Source organism: Daktulosphaira vitifoliae, unplaced genomic scaffold, assembly GCF_025091365.1.
Source record: "Daktulosphaira vitifoliae isolate Bord-2020 unplaced genomic scaffold, ASM2509136v1 Scaffold_5, whole genome shotgun sequence".
NCBI lineage: Eukaryota > Metazoa > Arthropoda > Insecta > Hemiptera > Phylloxeridae > Daktulosphaira > Daktulosphaira vitifoliae.
Window position 1 is genome coordinate 11568154 of NW_026099576.1, and position 26050 is coordinate 11594203.

At 27.3% G+C, this 26050-nt stretch overlaps 1 protein-coding gene across 1 annotated transcript in view; it reads left to right on the forward strand.

The window, feature by feature from the left end:
- The first annotated feature begins 6796 nt into the window (after nt 1-6796).
- LOC126906624 (serine proteinase stubble) overlaps nt 6797-26050 on the forward strand; it is a 35991-nt gene continuing 16737 nt past the window's right edge. The window contains exon 1 of the mRNA XM_050687301.1: nt 6797-7255. The gene's annotated coding sequence lies outside the window, so the exon portion shown is untranslated. The remainder of the gene's footprint in view (nt 7256-26050) is intronic.

A 26050-nucleotide genomic window follows, 5' to 3' on the forward strand; every position in this document is an offset into this window, starting at 1 on the left:
ATATAAATGATTATTCAAAAATAATCATATGATTATTTTTAATTATAATATATTTTTAAGCAAAACATTAGAAATTATTTAAAAGTGTTTAAATTATTATTAAAAAATATAAATATAAACGGTGAATGATTCATTTATATATTGGCTGTACTCACAGAAAAGTTTAATGAATTTGTAAATACTATAGGTGTAGTGTGAGGTCTAATACGACTAAACATAACTTTATATATTAAAATTTTCTGAAAATTTGATTTATATATATTTTACGGTCGACCTAAAAATCTCAAAATATTACATTGCATCATCTTTTTACATCATGCAATGGACTTATTCTGGTAACTTCTAAAATATTGGTCCGAAATTTGTTAACGTTAAATTCATTAATTTGTCAATCATTTTCATAATTAAATCATTATTTTTTAATAAGTTAAATATTTTTTGTGAAATAAACGGTTTAATCAATTCTGAAAAAATAAAATAAGTTACAGACAATTGTAAAGTTTTTCTGAATTAGTCATTTCGGAATCGTATTGCATACACGATATTTCCCATCGTTTTTCTCTTAAAAATAACTGATGTTGTGCTAAATTTAAACAATAATTTAAATCAGTTTAAAGTTAGATTTCGTTTAAAAAAATATACTAATGTTTAGCGTTTATTTTACATCATATTTTCAATGGAGCAAAGTCATAAATGAATCTTATCAACTTATATTATCTTATGACACCTGGTATGACAAACAATCATTTTGGGTGGTCATCTCTGGATTAGAAATTTTTTCTTTGGTTAAAAAACTTTATCGATGATGAATCTGGTAATAAATATAATATACTATATAGTAATATATTACGTACATAATATCGAGTACGTCAGACGAGGAATAACGTCTCCATTGCAAACAAAGCGTGACTAACTCAATTAATGACTGAATCATAGTGAATCAATATCGTAAAGCAACTACTACTAGAAAAATTCACAGTAAATTTTTACCATTTAATAAATATATAAATATAATGTTTGATGCTTAAAATATTAAGTAACATTTATTTCTATGGTGAGAAAATAAAAATATCAATTAAAAAATTCTCTTTGAAATTTTTAATTGTTTTTAAGTTAAAAAATATTCTATATTAAATTAAAAAAATAACAAAATCCCAGAGAGTTAGATTCTTGAGTAGGGTATCGCAGATTTTATATATTTTTAAATTACCAATTGAACTGGTTTTAATAGTAAAAATGACAGTTTATAATCAGAAAAAGGTAGTTTAGCTATGCTTAGAGTGATCTTGGAAATTAAGAATTTTAAATCAAACTGATTATTTGTAATGGAAGTCCAGCTCGTAGCTGTTATTTAAAAATCTGTATAATAATTAGATAAATAATTAGACAATAATTACATTTTATCCAATGATCAATTAATTATTTTGTATTTTATAGAAGGGAACTCTGATTGATAATTTTGTATAGTTATTATATATTATGTATATTTTTATTTGTATGTTTATATTTAGAAATAATAACATCATATTTTATATTAATATTATATGTGATAACGTAGTGTTACAAAAATTACTTAAGAATATAAAGAATTACTCATCGTAGAACGATATTCGTTAGAGGATCATGAAGTTTTGTATTTCTAGGAAGTGATAAAACATAATAAGAAAAACAGAAATAGGTTTGTTACATTAGGTATATTTTCTTTATGCGGAGGGTGTGTGAGAATCATTTAAAGTTAATTAAAGAATATGTGTGATCAATTTAGAATTGTAACAATAGAAAAAAAAAAAACCGGACATGTTATTATAAATATTTAGTATAAGTACGTAATTATTATTTACTATTGTAATGATAAAAAAATCAATTAATTTTGATTAAAAACAATTATAGCGTCTATTAAAACAATTAGACTCAATCGACAATTGTCATAAAAAATTTTGGTTCATGAAAAATTCTAATTTCAAGATTGATTTAATTTTGATAATTTTACAGTTCCTCAATTTTTAATATAAATATAATAAAATAAATTCTTTTAGATTTAATTAAAACTGTAATTTATTTTCTTTAATTTAATATCATTGTAAGAAAACATAATTTTTAAAGCGAATTCTTTTATAGCTACAATCAAACTATTTTACTTTCACAACTTTATTTATAGTCCATGTTAAAATTTTGCTAGTAATCAGAAAAGTACTCATTTCAATTTAATTAATAATGAACAATAAAACTACAGTATTCTCATCAAACTTTACACATACTTTCACTTAAGAAAACTGATTAGAAATATATGGATTTAAATTCTTTAAGAACACTCGTGGAACATTATTGTTATACTTAAAATTTACGATTCATCCGGTACTCTTATTAGTATACACTAATTGAATTGCCTACGCCATCTGAGTAATACAATGATCACTATATTTATGGTGATTAGTAATCAAAAAGTTATAAGTACGATACAATAACAAAATTATACCAACATAATAAAAATGTTGAAATTTTTTTTTGGTTATGCTGATTATATTGTCGTATGATCTATATTAAATAAAAAAAAAAATTACATATATATATATATATCTTTGTACGCTGATTGCACTAAGCGCTAAGCCAGTTTTGAAATTCAATGTGATCTGAAGTTTCAAATCGATAAATTATTTTCCCTTTGCGGTTATTTTTACTAAATTCTGGTTCACGACCTGTTGTACAATGCCGCTCATTAAAGCATATACTCGGGTGTATCCTCTCACTCTCGTTGGGCTACATATCTGATATTCGTGACTCGGTCTCTAGATATTTTGCAGAATAATGCACTTAAGCCAGAGCAGCTGAAATCGATAATGACGCATTGCGACGTCAATCCTTATTTAACGCCTGGATCAATTCGTCTCATACTGTTGTTCTTTACTTTTACAATATTATAATATCATACTTTTTTTATTTGAATCGACAAAACCGGGTCACGGCCATCATCACCTTCACGTTTCTTCCTTATGTAACCACACTCGTCGGCTTCCGATGTATCCGTGTGTTAATAACAATAATAAGCTACAGACATAATGAACAAGGCAGCTGTCGCGGCTGGTACTTGATCGTCCTACATGTCGGACTCAGGCCATCCAATACATACGACCACTGCGGGACGGCAATCGCATTATGGTGTACAATAATAATATAACACATTCGTTTGCGCCATACTCATTCATTCCTATAATTCATGAGTCGGGTGTAATTAAAATAAAATAACATAAAACAAATCAAAAACACCGACTATCCTAATGCAAGTGCATCGACAAAGCATCATGATTGTGTAGTTCAAATAGCTTTCTCTCCTCCAAACTGTAAATTTATGATTCCACAATTAATCTACAGTGAATTTCCTTTTACCAAGAACGCGTCATGATAATTAATGGAAAATAATAATTAATACCACTATGAATCACATTATTATTGATCTACTAGGTATCTGAGTAAACGGTACAAACGGAAGTCGACAAAGGGTCTTACGCATAGGTCACGGCTGCTTCAGTTTTACAATAAATATTTATTTATAACATTCATCCTACTTAGTTTTCGAACATAAATCTTTATTCGCGTTTATTTAGTTTATAAATGATTATTATTTTGTGAATCTGGGTTGTTGTAATATATCTACTGTTATTTATTATTCGGATTCATCAGTAACGGGACGTTTGTCCAAATGTTATTTTTTACTTTCTAAGATATAAGTAACAAATGTTTTTTTTCGATAATTTATTTTAAAATTTTTAACATCAGTTAGTTTGATAGTACAAAACATAAGTTAAAATACACATTAGTTTTACAACATAAAAGTAAACATTGTAATGTAGTTGATTAATATTAAACAGCAAAATTAAAAAATAAGTAAAACTCTATAAAATAATCAAAAAAAGTTATCGAACAAGAAATTATGGATCATAAGCCCAGTAGACAGTAATTGAGCTCGAGTAAAAATGTTGAGTATTTTACAGTACCTTAGTATTTACATTTTGACTAATTTTTAATTACAGGTGAATTTTCATTAAAAAAAAAAAACTCTAAAAATTGCATAGTTGCTGCAAAATAGTACATAGTAAGGTATAACTATATCTATTAAGAGAATCGTGCACGGCTCTTTGCACTTGAAAGTTATACGTGTTTTAACCGAATTAAATATAAATTTAAACATCTCTTACATTTACCAGACCGTTGAATACGTGTTTTTTCATTTTAGAAAATCATACCAAATAGTATGTTTATCACAAAGAAAGGATTTCATCTAGTAGAAGAAATTCGAAGATAATAGTTAAATAAAGCACATAATTTGTAGTTATATCGCATAACATACGAAAGATATTTTAGAGCCAACCAAAGAATAAATGGACTGTAAATTATCATTTTAACTAGTGAAATTTATGAAATAATATTGCTATTATTGCCCAAAATTAATAATTAAAAAAAAGAATATGGATTGCAGTTTTTAATTTTTTTGATATGAATAATAACAGCAAAACAAAAATTGTGTTTGTATTAGTTTTTTAAATGGCAACATACATATTTAACTAATTTATAAAATAAAAAGTAATATAAATATGAAAATGAATGATCGATAACATCTTTTAGTCTAATACTTTTGGAAGTTATTTTCATTATTATATATAGGCGGGACGAAAAGTAAGACCGGAAAATGATTAATGATAAGAATAGTAACACCCACTACTCACCTCTAGTCATTAGTTTCAATTATTAATAACTTCAAAAAAGTTTTTATCGACCAGTCATATTCTTAATTAGATTATTTCTTAATTTATAAGCTAGTTAAATATGTATGTTGCCATTTGAAAAAGTTGACACTTCTTTAAATTATAAGGTTGTTTTATGATAAATCGTTCATCTTGTATATCATTTTACTTTCAAATATATATTATAAATGGTTTATATAAAATAAAAAAAATTCAAATTTTATAACAAAAGAATTACATATTTAAAACTTTTTATTTATTATTTTTAGCATTCTATCTAAAAGGAGTGTTTTTAGATGCGAACAATTATTTAAGGAACATAATAATTAATTATATTAAAAATAAATTTCTTATTTGATTTTACTAATTAAATGAAGAAAACTGACACTAAAGAACAATGAAAGATATTTACATCAATAAAATTTAGTATAAAAATAAATTTGTTTGTACTTGTATTTTATAAAATTATATCAGAAATATAAAATAGCAAGTAACACATTTTTTTTCAATATAACATTTTTATGATTTTTTCAAGCATGTCAGATTAGCAATTATTTTACAAATGTAAATTTTATTAAATAAATAAGTATTAATTTTATCACAATTTTATATAAGTTTTTAATTTTCTTCTTAATAGAAAAATTTATTAAATGCCAAACAGAATAAGTTGTAAGTAAAAAAAAATATTCCTTGGAAACGGCATATTTTTGGTTTTTTTTGTATTACCCATTTATGTTTTTCAGATTTTATCACGAAATTCGAATCAACCTCGTTATTCAACAATTATAATTAGGTAAAGAAACAACTTGCAATACTATTGTTAGGAATACATGGGTTGTAAACCTATGTTTAATCTAATATAGTATCTAAGTGTTACAGGGGCGGATCCAGAGTTTATTCCAGGGGGGGCGTCATTAGATACATTTTTTCTTTTAAGAACTGATTTATTATTTTGTGTTTATTACATTTCTATTTTTAAAAATTCGTTTAATGTTTGCTGCATAATAATTTTTTAAATTACTATAGTATATGTTTTTTGATGACTTTAAGGACATAGGTATATAAAAATAAACTTGTTAATTAAAATTAATTGCATATGAAGAACTTTATTTGAAATTAAAAGCTACTTAACAAATAAAAACAAAATATAAATTTCTTACAATATTATAACTTAACACCTAAGTTTGTACAAATACTATTAAAATACTTAATAAAAAAATATTAAAAAAAGTCAGTAGCTGAGGAGGGGGCGCGCGCCCCCTGCACCCCCCTACTGGATCCGCCATTGAAGTGTTATCATTAATGATTGTTGAGGAATTTGCATGATTAATGTCTTGTAACTTTTGTAATCAGATAGTATTAATTGTCAATTAATAATTAAATTTGATTCTAAATTAAAATTTTGTTGCTATTAAGAAATTTTTAGTAAAAAATAGACAAACGTGTCATGCTAATATACTATCAGTTTAAATTTGGTAAAGTTGATACCAATTAAATATCATATTTGATTATAAACATTATTTTGTTAAAAATAATTATCTTTATGATTATTATTAAAAATGGAACTAGTAAATAGCAAAATTCATTTTTTAAATTAGTGATTTCATATCTTTATTGGTAAAAATAAATGTCTGCGAAATTATTAAACTTCAATAATTAAATTAAAGAAATGCTCTACTTGGGTAAGGTTTTTATTCAAATTTCATATGAATGAATGGCAATGACATGTTGATATGCCATTGATTATAACTATAAGGGTTTTATTATCACAATAATACTCTTATTGTTCTTTATATCAATATAAACATAAAAGGTTTTCCATTATTTTATTTAAAATTTTGAAATACTTTCAAAATTTGTGGTAAACTATGGGAAAATTCCATTTAATTTGAATCCTAGATTCTCAAAATTATTATAATCAAATACAGAAATAATATTGAGTAATTGCAAAATTTATTTTAAATTTTCTACAGGTATAATAGATACGACCCACTCTTGTAGTATTCAATTGTGGCGGTGATTCCCCCCCATATACTCGACGGCTGCGATGGTAAGTATCCGTCTGTCAAAGCCACGTGCTCGTCTTCTACTCTGTAGACACCGGCAGTCTCCCGCGTTCCGTTTGCCCGAATCGTTCTGCACTGACTATATTCATATACATAGAAAAATATATTTAAACCTGCCATTGAAAATCAAACAAATACAATTTTTTTTACTATGCCCAATTTTAAGATTTTGTATACCATATTCTTTAATTTTTGTAATTATTTTTTGTGCACATAATTTTCCTCAGTCGAACGCACTATTGAGTGATTCAGTTTATGTCATATAGTGTGCTTATGACATGTTAATACCTTTTATCTGATAAATTTTCAAAAATTGTTAACTACTTCGAAACACTTTAAGTGTCCGTGATAAGTTCAACGCGGATTATGCAGTTCATGGATATTGCACTAATAACGGACACAAAGAACAACAAATATATGTACAATTATTGAAATTTAAACGATAAATAGGTAAGTGTTTAATTAACTTTCATTAAAAAAAAAAAGTGTGCATTAATAAATGTTCTACTGTTTCACGAAATTAACACAAATAAAAAATTATAGTTGATGTAAATTTGTATTTATTTAATTTCAAAGGAGTATAAAAGATATCCATGTATCTAGATATGAGTCATATTATTTATATTCATTTCTATGAAAGAATTTTTCTTCATCAAAGTGTAATTTTTACTATAAATAACTGTTCTGTACTTAAATTTAATTATGAAAGTTTCTATGAATTCTTATTTCACGAATAGACAAACTTAATTGTGTGCATTCAATTCTAATATAAAAGTTGTACTTAATCAATAGGATTACTTCCACTGATCTGATTATTTCAAAATATTTAAATTTTTTTGACATAAATATTTTTATTTTGTTTTTTTAATTATCTGTGAGTTCATTGGCTATAGTTAATTAGTATATATAAATATTATTAGAAGTAATGAATTATTCAGACAATTTCGTAATTAATGTATTTAACTAAGTCAAGATACACTTTTATTAGTAAGTTAACATTTATAGTTATCGACTTAATTCAAACCAACATGTATCCTATACATATATATAATAAAGTAAAATGTCAAATATTTATTAGCATAAGATAATAAATTAACAGCATTCAAAGTAAAAAAATATTAACACATGATAGTTAATATGTTTATTTAGTATTGGAATTAGAAATAATATCAAATTATTAAAAATATAAACATTGTACTCAACATACTTTAGTGAATTCGGTTACAAAACTTTACGTAAACAATAAATTTTATGATAATTGTGTTTCTTTTTTTGTTCGGAATTACACACGACTATTTAAGTCACTGAAAAAATTACTCGGGTTATTAACCTCAAACCGTTCATTTCTTTAAGTATTAGTGAAATATGTGTTTGTTTATAAAATTATATAATTATTTCAAATCTTCTTGAATTTTTGTTTTTAATTAAATCGTAGTAGTCTCGATGGAAGATTTTGAGTAATTTTATTAATTGTCGATTCAATTTGTGAACAAATTTTGAAAAACAAATAATTGTTGATATTGTATGTTCTGGGAAGTAGCGGTGTCACGTTTAGAGTTTGCCGGTTTAGGTAAACCTGAAGGATAGCGGCAGAAGCAAAGCGGTGACTTTAACCAATCTGTTGTGCCACTAGCGATGCAAGTGAATAGGAGTACATTATATGCACGTGCAGTCACAATCGAGTGTATTATGCTCGACTTGGTAAACGCGCGCCACATGAATAAAACATTCGAAAATGTTAAACGATGTTTTTGGAGACTTTAATATGTGTAAATAAATGGCAAGTAGTTTGGGTCACATTGATAACAGATACGTTAAATTAGCAAAGCCGGTAGACATAACTCAGTTATACACAAAGTAATGAAAAAAAAAATCGCACAAGCTATAGAGAATAGAAAGAAAAAATATTAACCGGTTTTTTGTTATTTAGAGAGAGGAAAAATAAAAAATGGCCATATTTTATCAGTGTAGTATAAGTGATTGAAAAGGCCGCTGCCTGGGGATACTATGATCATTCTAATATGGCTCACAACAGGATTTCGCTAGTCGTGTGGCATTGTTTGAACGCTTTTTTAATGTTTCCGACCGAAGCAATGTATGTTGCGATGGCCCCAAAACGCTGTCCGTTTCTGTAATTGGTAAAATTGGTCAAAGAATTTTTTGCTTTCGTTACTATTCCCTCCCTCCCTGGATAGGCCAGAAGATAAATATATTTGAAGCTGCGTAGCACACCGCAAAACGTGACACATTTTTAAGTGACTTCCAACTACGGTCACGGTCATAAAGACTGACCTATACTATTTTCTTATTCGCCATTGTCGCTTCATGTTTGAAGTGATGTTTTATTGTTAAATAGTGTCCGATACGTTTCTGATAATAACATTTCTTGTTCTTGGTAACGTAGGTACCTTATACATACAACACCACTCTCTAAGTAAATCAAAAGAAAAATGATTTTATTTTCATCTGTCAATATCGCTGGACAATAATTACCAAACATTTTTCAGTCTATAGATTTTATATCCAGCTAATGAGGCGTCAATGAATCGATAGAAAATCAAAAAAGACAAAATTATTTATATCGAATGTAAGTCTATTGTCGATGATTAATTATTTAAGTAAAGTACATGTATGACTGTTAATTATTAAATATTAGGCAAAAATACTCTATTTTAATTATTATAAATCATTAGTATCATTATTAGTTTTATTTATAAAAATAAAGATATCCGCTTATTCATTTAAATGTTCTTAATTTCTCACGATTGTAAAATCGACTATCGCGTATCTGCTGTAATGCTATTTGGGCATGTCTGTAACTTTGCTTGAATATTTCCCATTCATCAAACCGTCGAATTAATTATTATCATCGTATGTTAATATTTATGCACGTTTAACTATATACGACACATAATTTTTCATGCGTTTGCCTTGCTGTAACTTCATATTTTTATTTTTATTGTTGTTATTGCAATCATTCATTAAAAAAATTTTTTTTAACTAATTGTTGTTATAAATAAATTATAATTAAAGAGTAAATACAAACTCATTATAAATTATAACTAGTGGTAATTGAATATAACGATGCGCTAAAACTATAGTTAATGTTTTAGATGACCGAGTTACTCTTCCATAAACAAAAATTAATGATATGGATATAATCAAGCTGACTACCAAAAAAGAAAAAAATTAATACTGTTAAAAGAATAATTTCAATAGAATTTTTAGGTTTTATTGATATACTTTTTAGTTTCGATTGATTAAAAAAAATATTAATTAGATGTTTTTTTTTTTTTAAGTTCAAGTTTTTATTTACCTAATTACTAATATAATGATCAAATTAATCACAATCATTAAAAACGGATAATTTTGAGGAAGTGTGTTTATGATATTTGGAATTAAAATGAAAAGGTGTCGAGATTTAGTAATGGTTCTTACAGAGTGTGAAAAATATGTACAGTATTGTTTTCATGTAGAATTGTATGAAAACACATTTTTATTTTTAGTCAAATTAGACCACCCATATTGACAATAAGATAGAGGTCATTGGTCTTCACTCAGTTATCTATTTTGAGTAAAATTTGAAAAATAACATGAAGCGTACAATGTTTTACGTTTTCGGATAAGTCATGTCAGGAAATTCTGGGTCAGCCCTTCCTATAAGGTATTGCTTGGGTAGACAATAGAACCTCTTGGAAATCCTAAAAGGGTTATACCTACCGATGTCCAATGTGCCATATAAGCACATCAGTACAATAATGTTTGGCCTCTATATATTAGCTTGTAATCAACGTACGATTAGTATTGTCATTTGATAAATACAAAGATTGTTTCAATGTAATCCGAATTAAAATGATCACAGTCTTAATATTAATCTGTAAGTCATAGGCAATGTTTATTCATTCAGTGATGGATGAGTGAAACAATTTCACATGTCAGGGCTGCAGGGCGATCGAACCAAATAATTTGATATAATTTGATACGCTACTTATTAATAATAGCGTAACATTTATGACTTAGCGTGAAGTTAAACACGCAAGTAGAATTGCATGTCCACGACAGGTGCTTAGATAAGTTTTGTGATTAAGGTCACTATAAATACTGTGCGCATTAAGTGTTTGTAATGAATTGCGGCGTTCCATCGTCAAAATATTATTTCATGGAAAATACAAAATACCATGTATGTCTACTTGGGTAGCTTTTCACATACATTCGTATAAATTCAACAGTGATTAATTATTACGATGTGATTAATAAAAATGCGTTTAAGCTTTCAAACCCGTTTACATGCTCAAAACCAAGTAACAGCTTTAATGTGTAAATTGCGAATACGATTTCTAAACGCATCTCCTGACAGTTAAAATCAGTAGAACTGCCCCCCGAGGCGAACTTCCTCATAAGATATTTTACAGGTTGGCATTTAGATAGAAAAAAAACTTGAAAACTTGGACAACACCCACATGGTTTTCGATTACGGTGATACAATTATGAATGTCGAAAATCTGGGTCTATGTTGTATTTCATTTTTTTTTTTTTTTAGCTTCGATGCGACGCTGAGAAGGTTTTTGTAATTTTTCTAAAAAGTGAAACGCATCTTGCTAAATAAATGCCTAATATTTGATTTATTAGGACCGTGTCGTCAACGACTTCGACAATTGAAGTACTCAAACATCACGTCTCTAGCTAATTGCCTACAATAAACATATTTTTGAGTAATTATATATAATCGCGACAAACGAACTAATACAAATGTTTGATTATTCCTAGTAATGAAATAGGTTATAGTTTTTTCGTACTTCAAATTGAATTTCTTTTATGATTTTGCTTTCGCACGACCAACCTCCGGGCTGGTCTGTGGTCGCCGACCTGTCTAATCTTAATTCATTTAGAATCGGCTATCACCGACATTATTTGCTCTTGAATATCTTCATTGCATATAAAGAAACTGCCACTCCTAACAAACTGGTCATATTATTGTAACGACTGGCCCAAAGCAGAACTGGATATTGGCGTTTCTTCAGATTTTTTTAGTTTGAATGGAATTTATTTCATGTAGTAACGTTAATGGTAAAGTAAATTTATTCAATTTGGTAATTTAAACATTTCGATATCAGAGATGCATAAAAAAATAAAGCAAATTTTGTCAAACAATTCCAATTAAGTATTGGTGATATATCGGCAAAACTTTTTGTATCGTTAAGTTTTTTTAATTACAGGTTAGGGATACATAATTTAACTAAATTATAAAATAATTATAATTTTACACGATTTACTACACTCATGAATTATTTACTAGTTGTATTTATCTAGTTGTATATCTTATCATCATAATTTTGCAAATTATCCACGCCTCTTAGTAAACCTATTTAAAATTGCATATATTAAAAATGTTAAAATTATACGTATGTACTATAATTGTATATGTACAAGTTTAATTGTATACTCGAATTAAATTATTATACGATATTCAATGTTTAAGTGATAATTTATCATAAAATTATTTTGTATATTAATTTATCAATCAGTTTAAAAATTCGTAAATATGTGAGATGTCTAATAAATAATTCAAATTTCATTAACAATTTTCGAATACAACTGCAGTTATTTTTGATACCTTATATGAAATGATGTTTAAGCGAATACTCGTGAATTGTAAAATTTGCTAACTATATATGGTTATATGACATAGAAAATAAATTTTTCTCATAATATGAAATTATTTTTAATATGGTTTTAATAGTATTTAAATTACCATTTATCACTTCTTAAAAATATATAAATTCAGTATACAGTTAAATCAGAAATCTGAGCATTAATTATTTAATTTGTATGGTTCAATCAATTGATATATTACATTACATAAAATGTGTATTTTTGATCATAAAGGTGGAAAATCTGTATGGATCATAAAGATCCATTCAGAATATTATTTCAATAAATATTTATTTAGCGTAATAGCTTAATGAAATTATTAAAATAATAATCCACAAAAATTTAGCACTTTTTAATCAATTTAATCTAATTAACAGATAGGTATTTAGTAATAAAATACCTACTAAACATGTTAATATATCAAGATTTTATAAAAAATCATTCTTTCATTACACTAGAAAAGATGAAAATCTCAAAAATTTTAAATAATTCAATTAAAAAAAAAAAAAAACCCAGCATAGTGGGATTGCGCCACAGTTGGGTCAAGTATAATGATATCTGATCACTTTCATAAAAAACGTTTCGATGCAAATATGTAGATAATGTTTAATTTTAAAAAATTGGTGGATTATTCTAAAAGCAAAATGAACTTCTATTTCCTTGTTTATATATTGATCACAAGTTTTATGATTTATAAGTGTAATATATGAATAAATATATATTTATAATATATAAAGAGAAATGGTTTTACTTAAAAAAAAGTATGTTGAATGAAAGTGGTATATAAATAGTATTTATTATAAAAAAATTGTATTGATCCATACATTTTTCAAAAAGTTATATAAATATAAAGTTAAAATTGTAAAATATAAAATCGAAAATTTTAACACAAAAATAGCATACGGTAGTTATTTTCACTGTGAAGACAAAATAAAGTATATCACATAAGCTTTAATATAAGATATATATAAAAGTGTCTGAGTTCCCGGAACACTTTCAAACGTTAAGTTAAAAAATTTGTCATTTTAATTCCCCTTGTGGACAGACAAAGGGTCAGATGTATAGAAAAAAAATAAACCAAATGATAGGTAAAAATATCATGCATATATAAAAAAAAATTCAATTAGTTTTGTCATTTTTGATAAAGTTATGGCAGTTTTAAGTAAAAACATTGAAAAATTGGTGATTTTTAAATTTATAATTTTTTTGGAGATTTCCCCCATTTACGGAGAACAAGGGAAATTTTTTCAATTTTTGAGTGTAATGTCTTCGACTAGATACGATTTGTGATCTTTTGACGTATCGTTAAAAGAAATCGGTTCTGTGAGAGCTGAGAAAAAGTGGTAACAGACAAAAAAAAAAAATTTTTAAAAAACACATCATAGTAAATTTAATACCTTCTCAGCTTCGCATCGAAACTAAAAAAGTTATTATTATAAGTAAATTATAGTGAGACGTATTATAGCGCAGTGGATCATTCAGTTAGTAACCTTAGCGCTGATGTTCAGCTGCGTTCGTTGCCAGACGGGTGACCATACAGGAGCTTAATCAATACACATCACACCTCCTTATTCGTTTCTTCAGCCATTATGTTAAAATCCAGTTGGATTGTAATGTACAACCGACCAAATAGTTGGGTTAGAGTTTATAGAGATAATGATGACATTTTATTGAAGTTTTCTTGATATGGCTTTTATATTAAAATAATATTATTTTTTTGGAAATCAAAATTTTAGTTATTGCAAAAAATTTGTAGTTTTCGATCATTTTAATTGATATAAGCCATCAAGTTTTACTGTACTTATAATAATTAATAATTACATTTTTAAATGTAATAGTGACTTATTTTAACAAAAAATAAATGTATCCATGATTAACATAGATACATTTATTTATTTATTTTATGATATGATTTTAATTGTATTTTAGTCCTTATAAATTCTAGTAAAGATATGCGCTGATGCCATACCACTATTAACCAATATCGTATTCATTACGGTTGACGGTTATACGTATATTTTAGCAACCATACTTTTTGTCCTAAAACATTCATCAACGTGTTACCACTAAAGCAATGCATTCGCTAGACTACTGTGACTGAATGATTCTAGACCTATGTACACATTAGATGTTTGAACGAGTTATAGCGCAATGAGTGTTTGTGAACATTTGTGTACTAACATTATATAGTATACGGATACTTGTCAAAAAGAGATTGAATGAAACACTGTACAAGAGCGCAATCCTAAGGCTTTGTAAATCGAATTTCCCATGGGGTTTAAAAAGAAAAAAATTAGACTATTTGTGGACTTAAAGAGGATTTGCTTGACTATCCGATGCTTACATGTACTATATGTGTTGTATTTGAGTATCGTATATTATATTTAACGGCTAAATTAAAAAAAAATGTTTTTACTGGAACCCCTATAAAACCTATATAAATTCAGCTCGGTCAAAATTATTTATAATTTATACTTAATTTAGGATTAGTTAAACAAATAAAAACATTTTTAATTTTATATATACTATGTATGATATATGGTATAAATTATTTATCATCTTTTATATTATATTCAAATATTTAGTCAATTATAAATCTACTAAAATTACATATCATTTGGATAATTTTTTTATCTACATACTCTTATTAAATTATAGTAATATGTATTATTTCAATGCATTTCACAGCCTGGAATTGTTAAGGAAATCATTTAAAAATCGCAAGTAGTCTGTATGTACTAGTTAATGGCAAATGCTATATTCAATTGGTGGTTTGTGTTTAACTGGCAACATCAATTTGAATGTACACAATGCGACCAGTAAACATATGAAGGAGAAAAAGCCGGCTCATAAAAATAGTGTTTCGGTAGTACATGATGCACACTAATAATGCAAATCAATCTTGCGTTAAAAATCCATTAGTCTAATCAAAGAATGTGTTCGTATTTGGATGTATTGATGGGGCTATTTGAAGCCGATGACATTTTTCAAAGATGTTTATCTTGGGTATAAATTACATTTGTTGTGATTCGTTTGAGTTCAAATAATTTATCGTAAAAGGTAAACCTAATACGTTGAACATTTTTCCGTCTAACTAGATTTTCCTCGATACCAGTTTCGACTATCGTTTTTGTGGGATTTTCGAGTGATGTGCTGCAGCCGTATGGCACATATATAGTGATAGTGGCGGACCTTTCACCCAAGTCAACACATTATAGTTCTTCTGTACAACGCACGTCGACGCGAACGATAATAACGTGTTTGGCTCTAATAACTCTGACGACGATTAACTCTCTTTGTTTTTCCGACTGCTAATAAAAATAAAAAGTGAGAACACGGGGAAATTAACGTCCTACATAACACTGTGTACGTTCAGACCGTGTGTGCGTGCATTATCTTCGACATTCATATATGTGCACGATCCGTTTAAAAAGAGTAGTGTGTACCCATAAAGATTTTTTTTTTAATTAACAATGGTGACGTAGTCTAAATGTTAGTACGACGAATCTATCATAAAAGTAACATGGGATTTTTTCCTTTATTTGGGCACAAAAGAGTTGAAACAAATAGTTTCAATAGTGTTTCAGTATGTATGACTCAAATCGTCATTGAATTAACGAATACCCGAAATGTTAAGCTTTTATAATGTGATACAGAAACAATAATCCTATAACTCATTTTTAAAGTTCAATTGCTAGAATAGCAGTAATTTCGTTAGAGTTGTAAGCTATCATATGTGTTATTTTTATGAAACACTTTAATAATTATACGAATGTGTATGCATTAACGCAGGTTTAATAAATTAATGAAATTAAGTCTTCATCATTTGGGGTTATTAACCTACTTTTACCTAGAAGTCGGAACTCGTTAAAGTAATTAATAGTTTTTATGACATTATTATGTCGCAATAAGTGTATATAAAATAAGAAAGATTAGGCTCAATTATACGGTGTGTAAGTTGCAAGATTTTGACTAGTATTTCAGTAAAAGTTGGTTAATAACGTTACATACGTAGACAATAGTAATTGTCTTCCAGATAATGAATTAATGTTTGAACAATGTAATTTGTAGATACGCATACTCTTTAAAAATGATATTCGTTATCATTTAGGTCTTACGTATTGTGAACTCGGGTAAACAAAATATTAAAGTAGTAAAACTTTTTAGTGAAAAATGATGACAACATTTTTTTTTATACGTAAAAGAAAAACACGCTTATCTACCATGAGACCTGCACAACTTTAGTGTTCACTTACTTAGGTATACTCAAACAAAGTGTTATTTTTTAATAATCTGATAAAAAAAGTATTTGAAAGTTTTTTAGCCAGTAATGTTTTGATTGTGTTTTAAAAACTTAAAGGTGGTACATAGATTTAATCTTTTAAACTTGTGTATATTTTTAAAATATACTGCATTACAGAAGCCTAAATACCCTGGTAATACGAACAAAGAAATTATTTATCAATTTTCTGATGAGTATATACAGTCCAACTGAATGCTGTGGAACAAAACAGTTTGTGATATTTTTAATACTTCAACGAACAAAATTTCGAATTGTAAAAGTTAACATCCGACCACAAAACATGATAAGTTTAACGTTCAATATTATTACATAATAATGTTTGAAATAACATAAACAATTACGATTTTGTCGTGGTTCAATGGGTATTGGCACGCGGCTATGTACGTTAAGCAGCGAATGCATAATAACAATAAAGTAAAAGTACATGCCCCATGCTCATCGCGTTACACTATTACGTTTATAAACGATTACAATAATAGAAATACTAAAAACTATAATAGGCAGTTGAAATTTGGATCAGTAATGCAGTCTGCTATAACAAAAATGAAATGACACGGAAATAGATAGGGAGAGTATAATAATGACTTTGGGCTGCCGGTTTTTTAGGCGCTGTACTGTTGCCGCATAATATATTTCATTGGCTAGGCGAAGCACGATCTAAGAAGCAAATGCGTGACATAGTAATTAATATTATCATCGGTGTAGTTATCACTGTTGTTTTTGGTATCAATCATCATCAAATATATTACGGTGCTATCGAAGTATGTTGATTTGGAATAAAGTCGTGATTGGACGGGTTCCGGAATTACGCCAGTATGTCTTTGGGGACCGCCAAAGGATTATAAAAGTGGTCATCGTGCGTTGTAGAATATCCGCTGGGTATCGAATAGCTTCTAAAAACAAAAAAAAAGTGATAGAAATCTCAACAGGAATTAATTTAATTACAGAAAGAAAGATAATCGCGAATAACGCACAGTCGGGCCGTAGGGAGTGTTTTGCTGAATTCCGAATTCGAACGACCGGTCACCGTTAACCCCGCGGACAAAATTATATTGTGTTATATTTTGTACACGTTTGGCAAATTATTGGTTACGATGGTCGTGGATATCTTGCCCAAAATATTCTAATACATTTAAGCGCATATACATTATAATATTATGCGTATTCGTAACGTGTAAAATAAATGTTTTTGCATGTTAAAAAATGTGGAAAGGCGGAGACGTTTTCCCTTGATAAGTGTCGATCATTTATGTCAATACATTAAAATCAAATAATATTAGATTTAAAAACGTTTTATTTTACAAACGTATTTTTTTTATAGCTTAAGGGGCGGATTTAGTTTTTCCACAGTAACTTCTACTAAATACATCACTCTAAAAGGAATAAAATTATATTATTACTATATTATACGTTTTTATAGTATAGGCGTGTATAAAAAATTATTTATAGTAACTGTAATAAAAAAAATTTATGTACCTAATTTGAAAATTAAAACACGTTTTTCTGTTGGTAATTAATGTAAAAAATATATTTTATTGTATTTGGAGAAATAATAAGTAATACATATAACTCTAGTAATACTACAAAATATGTGTAATGAAAGCTTATGATTTAGCTAATTAAATTATAAAATAATGTCAGCTATAAACTATAGGTGTAGTTTTTAACGAACATTATTTCCGCAAAACCAATTATTGAAATTATTCCCTAAAACTGTACAAAAAAAATATAATATAATATTCCTCAATGGTAATTACATATTAAGACAATTTTTTTAGTTGTCTAGTTCTTGTATGTCTATAAAAGATGACGGAATTCAAAATGACAAAATGACAAAAAACAATAAATTCTATTAACTCATCAGTTAGGTTTTATCTAAAACTGCGCGTGCTTAGTTGTTACACTAAGATTAAATACATACACGAATATGAATTTTTCTATAGTTTACTGTATGGATTCTACTGTAATTGTCACATAAATAATTTCGCAAACTTTTGAAAATTTTACAAATGCTGAGTTTACACTGGTGTTATATTTATGTATAATTATACCTTTTACACTTGCTAATAGTATTTTAAGGATAGTGTCATCATTAAAATAGTCATGGTCTTAACAAACAAATTATGGTTGGCAATAATGGTAAATCTGTTTTATATTCAAATGTTAAAATTCTATTAAACCACACACTTATTAAACCTATTCTGGTTCCGTTACGTTAAAATATGGAGTACAATACTTGTTTAAGAGTTTCTACTAAGGCTTCAGAGTGTGCACAATATAATTTCATTATAATTGTTAGACTTCTACGGTAATAGTTTTCATCATTATATTAAGTTTCTACACCGAGTTACAATTTACCAAGATAGTTATAAATATACAAAAATATTATATTGCGATTTATGTTGTTTTCCAACACGGTACAGCTCGTTTATATTTTTAAGTACACAAAACTATAAGACAACATTAGGGTCAAAAATGAAATTTGAATTATCAATAATGTGCATATTTAATATACATTCTTTTCTATCGTCTATAATGAGCTTTTCTTTGTAATACTTTAAATATGCAGCTTCATGTTTTTCACTGTCATGAAATGATTATAATTTAGCGGTTTAACTTTATATACAATTGCGATTTATTGTTTTACACTTTATGCGTGGATTTGCATCTATTAAACACATAAAAATGTTGGCTATTATAAATATTGAAAGTCCATTAAGACGCTTTTAAGTAGCAAACAGCACTGTTACTTTAATGGTAACTAAAAAGAAAAAATATATCCTACTTAGCAATGCGTGTCGTTAATATATTGAGATGTAGCCGCATCAACAACAATGATCTATAAAAGTTATTATTATCGTAATATGTGTTATTTGAAACGTTAGATTTTGCCTATAATCGAATTATAGTGTTTCGGAGTTAGCTGAGACCATAACATCACGACGATAAAGGTTTGTTATTATAGTAATCTTGTGTATCTTGATCGCCGTGTTCTGATTTATTTCATCTTTATTCATTGTCTCTGGAATACAATAGTGTAACATAACCTATGGTAACTGACTAAAACTCTACGCATAATCGCATTATCTGTAAGATTGCAAAGTTTTTTAGGTTAAGGAATCAAAGGGGACGTCACTTTGATTCTACGGCCACTGTATCTAATGATCGTGGAGCATGTCAAAACGTATGTATCTTTTCTAGAATAACTGATCCGGACCAACAAATAAATAGTTGTTTATTATTATATTTCGTGTTAGGTTAAGCTTTTTTCAATACTACACTACCTTGTATTTATGAATTTTCAAATAGTTTTCCACAATTGACGAAAAAATGCCGAGGCGCGGAAGAAACTTTGTTATTTTACAAAAATTATTTTGATCTGAATAAAAAGAGAAGATAATAAATTGTGACTTGTGTACTGTTTAAAAAACGGCTGGTAAACTTTTGACAGATATTTTTACGGTAAGGGCCATATCGTATTAGTGTTCGAATGATCCTAAACACTTGTTCTAAGTCTATGTCCTAAATAATGGTATAAAAAACGAAAGTAACGAAATCTTTGCTTTTACTTTGATAGACTAATAACTTACTTTGTATTACTTTCAAGTTTTAAATGCTTTGATCTTAAAATTGCCTGCGGAAATATGTGGAACATACCGTAATGTGACTATAAAAAATTATTTATTAAACATTTAACCTAATGCATTTTTATACTCAAATATATGCTTATAATAATAATAACCGAATGTACTCAATTTTATTACGTATCCGTGGAATGTCTTGTTAATAACTAATTTCTAGCAATACATCAACTGCAATATAAAAGTTCACACATTTTTTTTACTTTTATTAACAGTCAATACTAGCAAAATAAATGAAATATTACACTTTATTATCTCGTATTGAGTTAAAAAATATTGGAAAACCGACTTGATTTTACGAATTAACAATTTCATAACATTAAAAAGAAAATATTATAATGTGATTTACTAAATAGTTTAAGTTCTTTTTTAGGTCACGCAGCAATTGCTCTAGAGTACTTATTAACTATTATAGTATATGTTATGATTTATTTGCTACCTATGTTGTTTTTCTTATCAAGTACTATTATCATTGTCAAACGAATCGTAATTTTGGTTTTGTGAAAGTTTTACTTTTCTATTTGCCAAATGCTGATGCCCACAAATGGGAAGTTATTTTGACAATTCAATTATAATATGGTTAATTTCCTCAGAATTTGGTGTCAGCGTAAACCATATAATTAATCTAATTTTAAATTGACGTTTTCTATGCTATGTTCGATAAATTCTTATGACGAAAACACCAAAGGCCCATTATGTAGTCGTGGTTTTCGGAACTTAGGTAACAACCAAACAATTATTACTATTATTGTAATATATTGTTTTTCAAAAAGAAAGTGAATCTGATGTGCCAACTGCGGTCGAACCACATGGAAGCAACAACAAAAAAAACAACTGTGACATTAATGTAACAATGCGCAACGACAAAGCTATGGAAAGTTCATTATGCTTTACGCATACTCAGCACGCTATTATAATTTGTATATTATATATTACTCACACGGACATATCATACGTGTACTATATAATATGAATGGCCTTCCTTGTGGAGTGGAAGACTTATTGTACTAGTAGGATTTGAAGAAAAGAGAGAAATCTTTTGACTTATATAAGTTTGACGACGGGAGCAGCGTGCATGAAATTGTGCAATGCCGGAATTATCATCATCACATTATTATTATTGTTATTTTCCAAACGGATGTTTGGCGGAAATGTCATTATACCAAAGTAGTGCGCGTGCAAGATGTCACTACAGTTTCACAGTAGGTCAAGTTCTTTTGCTATTTCATTTGTTCTTTATAGGGTACCGACATTTTTTTTAAACTCTCGTTTTATCAGTTTATCATACTAAATATCTTAAAAATTGCACATGTACTAAACATGTGCTGGTTATTGATGTTTAGAACAAATAAGATAGCAAATTTATTATTTTTGAACGATTTTTTTCATGGATAAATAATAAATATTATACATGAAATACTTGAGATTATTTTTTTATTAACCTTTCCCGTAAAAAATAATTTAAATCTATTTCCATCAACAAGTTAAATTACACCGGATCGCAGCCTTTTTTCTATCTACAATATTTAGATAAATTGCATATGTCATTTTGATGCTTATTTCTAATTTGACATCAATTTTTCGTATCACAACTAGTTTTTTAAATAATTATTCATTGGTAATTAAACAATATTTGAATTAATAAATATACTAATATATAATTTAACGTCGCTTAAATATAATTGTGTAAAATTAATAAAAGTTAAGCTTAACCGTTTTTATAGATCTTCAAATTTGAATTTTATTGGCGTTTAACAGAAAAAAGTTGAACATCCAATCATAACTACTTTTTATGTAATCTCATAAGAATGAAATTGCTACCAGTATATTATAGAAAATTTTGTATGAAAAAAAAATATGAATAATTTTTTTTATACAACTAAAAAAAGCATAGTTATGAAAAAAACTGAAATTTTATAGACATATTATAGACAAAAATATTTTAATTATTTTTTGTCATGTATTATTTTGAAATGAACAGTTTGAACTTGAGTAAACTAAAACAATTTATCTGAAATTAGTAGTTATTAATGTTTTTATTATATCACAAAAGTGTTTATTTAGAACATTTTTTCTAATCTACTTGATCACAATTTAATTGGTGCACAAAACAAACCTCTTATAAATGAAAGATTGAAATATTAGAAATTGTAACATATTTTTATTTCTCGTCGTAATAACTCGAAATAAGATATTATTCCTTTTCTCGAGACACTTGCGAAGATCATCAATGACGTTCATTGCCTGTTGTGAATGGCTCAAATTACAAATATTTTGCAGTTAGTCACTCGTTACACGCATTATAAACCTACGTATTTGAGAAGCTTAACCAAGCGTTGTTTGTAAGTATTTCTAATTGAACGCCGTTTACATTTAACTCCTTACAGCTTAAATTGGCCGTATTACTCATCGACTTTATTTGAAATCTCACGAGTTGTGAACGTCATGTACTAATAATATTTCGAGTCATAGTTTAAATCTATATTATTTTTTATACAAAAGTTATTAGCTATTCATTTGGACTACTCAACAGACATGTATCATTAATCCAATAGATTAATCGAATTAATCTTGGAATTCAAATAGAAATAGGTGTATTTGATTAAAGATAATTTATATCTTTAAATACAGAAAAGATGATTGTTTAAGCATGACATCTTAATGTTTTACAGATTTTTGGTGATTTGCTTCCAAAATTTAATAACCAAGCAACTCATCTCGATATGTTTGGCGCCTATTAATTAATCTAATTGTATCAGGCAAACTCATTTGTATACATTTTGATTTATGCACAACTGAGGTAAAATTACTATTTTACGAAAAAGGATACGGGACGATGTGTTGATGAATTATTTATATTCGCAATAATAACTTCTCAATTGTTACTTGTTAATTATTACTATATTCTCTGGCGCGTTTCCTTTAATTGAAAACAAGATATATATTGCTTAATGAGCTGTAAATGTGGTAGGTAATAGTATATAGTTGCATCAAAAATGTGCGTCATGTATTATACAACAAACAATGCTATTATCCATTATCTATTGACTACAGAATAATCCGTTGTTTAACACATTCGATTAATATTAAAGTCTACGACGGTTATAGAAACCTTTTTAAGAACAATTATTCTGCTCGATTGCTATAAAAAGATTTCAGTTAATCACACTCAGCTAATAACGAAAAGAAAAAATAAAAGAACATATTTTGTCTGTGAATGATCGATGCGTGATTTATTGTAAAACAAATTACTAATTGATGGAAAAAGTTGATAGTCAATGATTTACGGTCCCAGAATGGTCACTGTCTAGAGTCTCGGTAGCCGATGCAACTTATCAATACTCAAGTGGTAACACACAATTTGTCTGAAGTCAAGTTCATTGATTACTTCCTGTCGTAGGCTAAGTGAGGTGTATAGATATATTATGAGTGTGTTTATCAGGACTGCCGTAACAGCTTGTGTTTGAATATATGGGCCTTTGATTTGCCGAAGGCATTCAAAAGATATAAACTACTACCTTTATTTGTATTATTAGTATTAGTTTAAACTATCACGTTTATAATGTTGAAAAATATTTAATTAAATTAAATTAAATTAAATTTCCGATTCAGAAGTTACCAAGATAAATATTCAAACAATTATATTTTTACAATATGACTTAAAAAATAGAACTATTATAAATTACTATAAGCAAAAAGATAATTAATTGTCATCGGCACTTAATGTAGCACGTGTATATCAGTCACACTCATTTTTAATTAACTTAAAAGCCTTATCGTAAGGCATATTTACTTTTAATATCCTCATTCTGAAAATATACAATCAACCAATTACAAATTATACCTAACGATACTTTACTTTAAACACTATACGTTTACATAAATTTTATAATAAAAACGTAATGGAAAATAAGGAAAAAAATTATTTTGTTTTAATTAACAATTAGAAAAGAAATTTAATCATTTAATATGAACTATATTCTTCTTTTAAATCACTTTATTTATTTTTTTACAAAGATCACATCTATGCTGTTTATTATTCGATTTTTAAATAAGGCGATATTTTTTCTTCGTGACCTAGACTTGGTCATCGGTTTTCAAAAATAGTCTATTGTCCTAAGGTTTCTAAAAAACATTAATTGCAAAACGTCAATCTATATTAAATTATATTAAACATTTTTTTACCATCTTTAATACTATTGAATGGATTTTTTTAGTTTTCTTTACACAACCATAAAAATATCCGTCAAAAATAATAATAATAATATCATTTCTTGGCAGGTTATTATATCGCTATTATTGAATATCACGCTGATTTGTTTAAATTGGGTCATTATTCACGGTTTGTTCTTATAGCAGAGACAACATCAATCGTTCGTCTTATACAAGACGGTCTGAAGATGAGGCACCAGAAGAGGCCTATCAAAATGTAAACACATAAGTGATCGTACGTTATGTTGATTATAGTTGAGTCGTCATTTTAATAACGTTATGTTATTTAACATGTACTTATTTTTGTTATTAATAACTCTGTTCGATAAATACATCTAGTTAAAATAACTATTACTATTATACTTAGATGTAATTATCAGGAGCGATTCTAGAGATTATTTTTATGGTCATGCGAAGCAAATTTTGCCGACATATATTGACAATAATTTTTCTGACTTAAGTACCGTAATGAGTATAAAATTCACAATTTATAGAAAAAATAACGACTACTAATGACTTCGATGGACATTTGGGACTGGTATGACACCCCCTTATTAAAACTGACCATAGTAATATGTTTTGTATATTTATCAAACGATTTTTTTCTATATTTTATAAATATTATAACTATGCATATAGATTTTTAATTTTAATTATTATAATGTTTTCCAAATTTTAATAGTAGGATAAGACTAATGCCCTAAGTATAGTATTTTATAGTACTCTTTCTGCCTTCGATAAACTTTGAATAAATCGGTTCAGAATGTGCGATTTAGACGGAAAATCTGAGATAAGAAAACAAACAGTATTGGCGTCACTTATATATGCGTGTTCGTTGTTTTGCATTGTAAATATCATAATAAATGTATTATCACCGTAACCATCTGCCTGTAATTTGTTTCTTACGTTAACCCTACTTGGGATAGTGTGCAATTTATGTAAAACAAAAGGTTTCTTTATTGGTATTTTCTTTTTATTATTGTTTTGTACTAGCTGTTATCGAACGAGGGAATAAGTGTCGATATATAACCCAAGTCGTTAATTCATATTTCTTCAAAACTTATCCTATAGGACGTTAACACGTACAGTACATACGCATTTGAATATTCAAAGTGTATAAAACGTGATTTGCGGATGCAAATTATTTACTGGCATCCAAAATTTCTAATATGAACACGTCTTATTTTTTATATTATGAGATAAATGTCCAACTTACATTGGATTCACAAATAGGATTTATGGTTAAATGATTTATATCAAAAATATACTTTAAAATTTTATTTTTGTTCAAAGATTAATTAACAAAATTAATAAAAGCTTCTATTAAATACATTTTTCAGCTTTCCTCAATTTCAGCTATATTAGATACGAATATTAAAATATTAATATTTTTTATTTAGAATATTTAAAGATATATCCATGTCTTCAGTTTTATGC